Raw genomic sequence first — 7,414 nt, 5'->3', positions numbered from 1 at the left:
CGAACGAATTTGAATCAAAGTTTTTCCCAAAGAAAACTTAAATTTTTCAAAGTCCTCCAATTGACTCCAAATAGTTTCTAGGAGGTCCCCCATAGGCTAAAACACCAATTCAGCAAGTTTTAGATGGCAAATGGTCGAAGTCAAATTTTTAAAGAGACAGTACATGATATATTTCGAAATTAGAATTTTTTTCAAATTCGAATCGAATTTCGACTATTTCTAATTTTTTGGAATTCGAAAATTCACCTCGACCTTAAATCTGCCCCAAATTGCGTGAGTCATTAGTAAACGTAGAAATGGTCAGATGTAGTTGGTTTCTTTATATTTTAAGTATTTAGTTCTCCTAAACACTTTTTAAACTTTTGAAACTCATCCATCATAATATCTGTGTATAGAAACTTACAGGACCCTACTACAATACTTACACAACACATTTCTTTATTAATATTCAAACTACAGTACAGTGAGCACTTGCCATGAAGCTCTTGATTACTCATCAATTACTCATTTATGTCCTTGATCACCGCTCTTAGGAAAAACAGATTTCGCCACTTCAATACTATTTCTTTTCCTGTTGTTTCAGTACTTATTGTTCCTTTTGTACATTTTGCTATTTTGTCCGCCTACTTGTCAAAATGCCAAGAAGCTGTTGATATTGGGAAAGGTTTGGGATTCATTTTACCTGTATGTGTGCATGACACGATATAATGTACACTGTGGCAATTATATAAGAACCAAAAGAGCATAGCTCTTTACCAAGAAGTTTATCATTTATTCAGGTTATGATATACAGGCCTCCATTGTTGGTGCAGCCTTTGACCGGAGCCTCCTTAAAGGTCCAGCCTTGGCTAAGGTTTCCTTTAGTTTATGAGATGGGTAAAGATAAAGGAAAATATTGGTAACAGTCATTCAGTTATAGCTTTAATACAGATATTGGACCTGTTATCCAGAATGCTTGGGACCTGGGGTTTTCCGGATAATGAAACTTTCCATAATTTGGATCTTCATACCTTAAGTCTACTACAAAATCAATCTCGATATTCTTGGAACTATGTCAGAATGACTTATTTACAAATGTTTTCCTATGTTGTGTGTCTGTAACAATATTATGGGCTAAAGGGAGCCCTTATCAAACACTGGACTTCCAAAAGTCTGACAGCCACTGTTGTAGGCACATCCATGTATGATGGATATTAGTACAGGTATGGGATCCGCTATCCAGAAACCTGTTATGCAGAAAGCTCAGAATTATGGAAATACTGTCCACCATAGACTCCATTTTAGCCAAATAAAAATCCACATTTTTAAAAATGATTTCCTTTTTCTCCATCATAATAAAACAGAACCTTGTATGTCATCCAAACTAAAATATAATAAAAAGAAAATAAATAATGAATGTAAATAGCAAAAGGTCTAAGAATAGCCCCTTCGTCAATTTTACATTCACTTATTTTAAAAGTTTACTTATCCTTTAAGCTTTTTCTTTTGAGGTTCAGGGTCCACTTTCCTAGATATCTGATTGCTATATAAGCACCAACCATAAATATCTCGCTGTCACAAATAGTTTAGTATTAACTCTTATATTCTATATATTTATTGACATAGCTCAGTTCCCAACTTAAGAGCCCTCATAAAATGTAAGTTCTCATCCTCATTTGCCTCAAATGATTAACAAATTAACCTTCATTGACCTCGGCCACAAAATGGGATTGTCCAACTATGATATTAGGGGCAAAAAACGTATTACTCAACGTGGTTCTAATTATTTTATTTTAACTGAACTTTTTAAAACTCCTCCCGTTTCTATGTTTTATTACGTCCTCTCAATGCTACAGAAGTCCATGGTCATTAGTCTTGTGAGAGAATAACTGCAAGATCAATTAAATAATTAGAAGTCTACTGGACTGTTACAAAGATGTCTACTCCCAATCTCAAGTCATGATACTGCTGACAAATGGTACCAGATCATACTGATCTCCATGCACGGGGCAAAGGTTACTAAAACATTTTACAAATTTATCATACTTTCACTCTTTTGTTTCTAAATAAACAGAGATCTATAGTGCACATGGACAAGTGAAACCTAAAGATGTGTAGCTCTACCTATAGTATTTTGCATCATCCACCATTTGGCACTTAAATCAGCCAATAATGTACACTTTAATCACCTGCGAAAAGTTCTATTTCCAAGTCATAGAATCATCCAGGCATAAATTTTAGGATCATTGAGGCTCATTTATCAACACTGGGCAAATTTGCCCATGGGCAGTAACCCATGGCAACCAATCAAATTGCTGCATTCATTGTTCTACTTGCAGCTGGCTTTAAAAAGCTAATCACTGATTGGTTGCTATGGGTAACTGCCCTTGGGCAAATTTGCCCAGTGTTGATAAATGAGCCCCACTCAGTCATGGATACCCAAGAATTATCCATAAAGTGATCCATCTATTGAAATATATTGCTATCATCCAAGTAGGAACCCTATCCAAGTAAATGAAGCATGTAATAAGTACTACAGGTATAGGACCTGTGATCCAGAATGCCCGGGACCTGGGGTTTTCCAGGGGACGGATCTTTCTGTAATTTGGATCTTTATACCTTAAGTCTACTAGAAAATCATGTAAACATTAAATAAACCCAATAGGCTGGTTTTGCCAATTTAGTAATTGGCAAAACTGACCCGAACATTTGCCAAAATGCATCGAAGTCTATGGGCATAAAATTTTTGCGGGGAAACTCGGCAAAAAATTTAGCTCATGACAATTATATTTTAGTTTGGATCACATACAAGGTTCTGTTTTATTATGACGGAGAAAAAGGAAATCATTTTTAAAAATGTGGATTTTTATTTGGCTAAAATGGAGTCTATGGGGGACAGTATTTCCATAATTCTGAGCTTTCTGTATTACAGGTTTCTGGATAGCGGATCCCATACCTGTACTAATATCCATCAAACATGGACTTGCCTACAACAGTGGATGTCAGACTTTTGGAAGTCTAGTGTTTGATAAGGGCTCCCTTTAGCCTATAATATTGTTACAGACACACAACATAGGAAAACATTTGTAAATAAGTCATTCTGACATAGTTCCAGGAATATCGAGAACAGCAAAGAGATGTTTACCCCAAATCTCACCCAAATCAATCTTCAATCTGGGCTTTCAAGTGTATCTAGCAAAATGAAAAACGTTCCCCCTTGCTAACCTTCAGACTGGGCCCCCATTCCACTGCTCCAGGCCCCCCAGGGAGTGACTGGCTCCACAGTTGGGAAACCACTGGCTCACTGCTTGCTAGTCAATGATCTAACCTCGGATACTAGCATTACTCCAATATGGGCACTTTATTCAAGTCATGGATTTTTACAGCAACAAATACAGTAAAATCACCCAAAGGCAGATTGACTTGTAGTAGTACCGTCAGCATGGAGTATATGAAAATCTTAATCACCGAAACATAGATCTACAGAGGGCTAATCACATAAACATCCATCTACAGACACTCGAATCATCCACAATGGATCCTTTTAATATTTAAATATCCAGTTATTGATTGAGTGACCCAAACATGGACCCACCATCATTATGAAGTTATCTCGCTATAGATATCAGAATGATTATTTATATTATAACCATAGATTAATCCAGGCATGGACCTACTATGGATAATGAATGTGTATAGAAACCAGAATGTTACAAATGGAGTTCCAAACCCAGAACTAGCGCAATGGTCCCGGTCGCGGCTCACTCTTCCGCCTATAACAACCACCTTTTCGCTTTGGGAGGAGCCCTCCACCACTTGGGTGCCGCGAGGTCTTAATGTAAGAGGACCAGGGTGAGAGTTCTGGGCAGGCAAGGGAATCAAATGTTGTAACTGGAACGGAGAACAAGGAGTGTTGGTCAAGGGACAGGCCGGGTTGATACCAATCAGGAAAATCAGTACAGATTTAAGAGACGAGAGAGTAGTAGAGGTCATAAGCCGAGTCAAACATACCAAAATCACAGTACAAAGCAGGAGCCAAGAGAGTAGTCAGTACACGGCAAGGGTCAGGACAGGCAATGGACTATACAAGGTCAGGGACGGACAAGGAAGAGTCAGGAACAGATCAGGAACACTCAGGATAGCACCCAGGAATATAATAGATCTACGTTGGGCAGCGTGTTAGAAAGCACAAGCCCTTTAAATATTTGCATTTCATGTCAACGCATGATGACATCACACAACGCGCAGAATAAGGATGAAGATACCTGAGCGCCATGCAACCTGGAAGCAGCAGAATCAGGCACGGCACATGGAAGAAGAAAGGTGTCGGGTATCCCTGCTGACCCATTAATCCACCAGTTACTCTTACACAGAATCCAACAGACCTTTCTATTATAATCCCATATAATTTCAAAGATGGACTTACATAAAATCTATTTATTAGTGATGTGTCGGTCAGGAAAAACTCAACCAGAACCCAACCCTAACACACAAAATGCTGCCATTGTCGGACCAGTGCCCAACCTGTACCCGCATCTTTTTGCTCTTTATGATACTTTTGTGTACGACTCTGGTTTCAAGACACAAAATCTTTAGAAGCAGCTAAAACCTGCAATGGTTGGCCAAATTTCAACACAAACCCACCCAACCAGGGGTTAACCTGGGAGTTTCTGCGGTTTTGGGGTCACCCTGCACATTATTAGTACCTATAGATTTGTCTGAGCTTACTCTACAACTAATAACCATTCCCTAGAAATTACCAGCAGTAACTTGGAGAATGGAAAACGTATTATGTAATGAATTTCTTCCACAATCAGTGCTGTTAGATTCAACACATCCGCCATGGGATTAGCTGACTTCTTAGCAATAAATATCACACATTTCCACAATATTCTTCATGATTAAATCAGAACATTACAATATTTATATATAAAATATATATATTCTAATCACCCCAGGGTATTAGTGTTTGCTGATTTAATAACAAATTATAATAAATAAGGGCTGATGTTATTAATCCCTAACAATGACCTCAGAGTAAATCATCTTCATTATGTGCTATAAACCAAGTCACCCAGAAACAAGGGCAAATTTAACACCTTGTGCTGTAACCCATAGCAACAAGGATTCGGTAGCACGAGTTACTAGACTGCGTATAATTGTGATGGAGATGGGGAGAAGATTATGCTCCTAGTACCAGAGTTGGACTGAGGGGCCCAGGGGGCTGCTGTTTTAGGGCCCCCCTCCGGACCCCTTGCCACAACTCTAGTTCCTCCTGTGCTGTAAGATGGTTAGCTGATTCTTATAAGGCTAAACTAATAACTCCTAACTAAGATTTAATAGAAAATTTATGGTTATGGACCTGGGGTTTTCCAGATACGGGGTCTTTCTGTTATTTGGCTCTCTAGACCTTGAGTCTACAAAAAAAATTTAAACATTAAAAAATTAAACTCAGTAGGGTTGCTTTGCCTCCAATAAGTATGAATTATATCTTAGTTGGGCTCAAGTACAAGGCACTGCTTTATTATTATAGTTAAAATGTGGATTTTTTTGGAGTCTATGGGAGCCATTCTATAACTTGGGGCTTTCTGGATAACGGGTTTCTGGATAACGCATCCTATAGCAATACAATTTTACACACAATTACTAGGTTGCTATTGCTGCCCATCCAAATTAACTATAAAAGCAACTGCAACCACTTGCTACACTTCTTGTATTTCTGTTTTGCTGACATGTTTTTGTTCAGAGTTGAACACAGTGGGAAAATGCCTAAAATCAATATGTGCCACAGACTCACAGTATTTGTTAAAAGGTGTTGGATCATTATTATCATCATTGTCATCATTACATAACTGGGCCCCGCATACGCGACGAAAGCTTCTTAATGATAATGAAAATATTGTGCGCATTCGTGGAGCGCCGGTGCATGCGCAAAAAACAGGGCGCGCTGGCGAAGCAGGGTGTTGGAGGGAAGCCCTGGCCCCCCAGTCCGACCCTGCATAGTAACATAGTAAGTTAGGTTGAAAAAAGACGCACGTCCGTCAAGTTCAACCTTTTAAGTCTATATATAACCTGCCTAACTGCCAGTTGATCCAGAGGAAGGCAAAAAACCCATCTGAAGCCTCTAAAATTTGCCTCAGAGGGGAAAAAATTCCTTCTTGACTCCAAAATGGCAATGGGACCAGTCCCTGGATCAACTTGTACTATGAGCTATCTCCCATATCCCTGTATTCCCTCACTTGCTAAACACTATCCAACCCCTTCTTATACCTATCTAATGTATCAGCCTGTACCACTGATTCAGGGAGACAATTCCACATCTTTACAGCTCTCATTGTAACAAACCCCTTCCCAATATTTAGCTGGAACCTCTTTTCTTCTAATTGGAATGGGTGACCTTGTGTCAGCTGGAAAGACCAACTGGTAAATAAATCATTAGAGAGATTATTATATGATCCCCTTATATATTTATACATAGTTATCATATCACCCCAATTTGGCCAGTCTTTCCTCATAGCTAAGATTTTCCCTTTACCAGCTTAGTTGCCCTTCTCTGTACCCTCTCTAATACAATAATGTCCTGTTTGAGTGATGGAGACCAAAACTGTACGGCATATTCTAGATGGGGCCTTACCAGTGCTCTATACAGTGGAAGAATGACCCCCTCCTCCCGTGACTCTCTGCCCCATTTAATACAGCTCAAGACCTTATTTGCCCTTGATGCTGCTGACTGGCATTGCTTGCTACAGACAAGTTTATCATCTACAAGGACTCCAAGGTCCTTTTCCATAATGGATTTGCCTAGTGCAGTCCCATTAAGGGTATAAGTGGATATTGTTACATCCCAGGTGCAGGACTTTACATTTATCAACATTGAATCTCATTTGCCACTTAGCTGCCCAGATTGCCAGTTTGTCAAGATCCTGTTGCAAGTGCCACATCCTGGATGGAATTAATTGGGCTGGATAATTTTGTGTCATCTGCAAACTCTGATACATTACTTACAATCCCCTCCCCTAAGTCATTAATAAATAAGTTAAATAAAAGTGGACAAAAACTCGAAAGGCAGACGGCACTTCTGAAAATAGGGTTTATTGGAATTCCTGCTGGAAAAACCTAACGCGTTTCGGGAGTTATCCCTTAGTCATGGCTAACCTATGACTAAGGGATAACTCCCGAAACGCGTTAGGTTTATAAACCCTATTTTCAGAAGTGCCGTCTGCCTTTCGAGTTTTTGTCGTGTTTACAGTGGGGACACTGTTGACGGAGCACCTGACCTGAGGGGAGAGCGGTGAGCAAGTGCGGTCCTTTTTTGCCTTTAAATAAAAGTGGACCCAATACTGAGCCCTGAGGGACCCCACTAAGAACCTTACTCCAAATAGAGAATGTCCCATTAACAACCACCCTCTGTACCCGGTCCTGTAGCCAGTTTCCT

This window comes from Xenopus laevis, chromosome 2S, assembly GCF_017654675.1.
Source record: "Xenopus laevis strain J_2021 chromosome 2S, Xenopus_laevis_v10.1, whole genome shotgun sequence".
NCBI lineage: Eukaryota > Metazoa > Chordata > Amphibia > Anura > Pipidae > Xenopus > Xenopus laevis.
Note: the sequence above shows the minus strand (reverse complement) of the source record.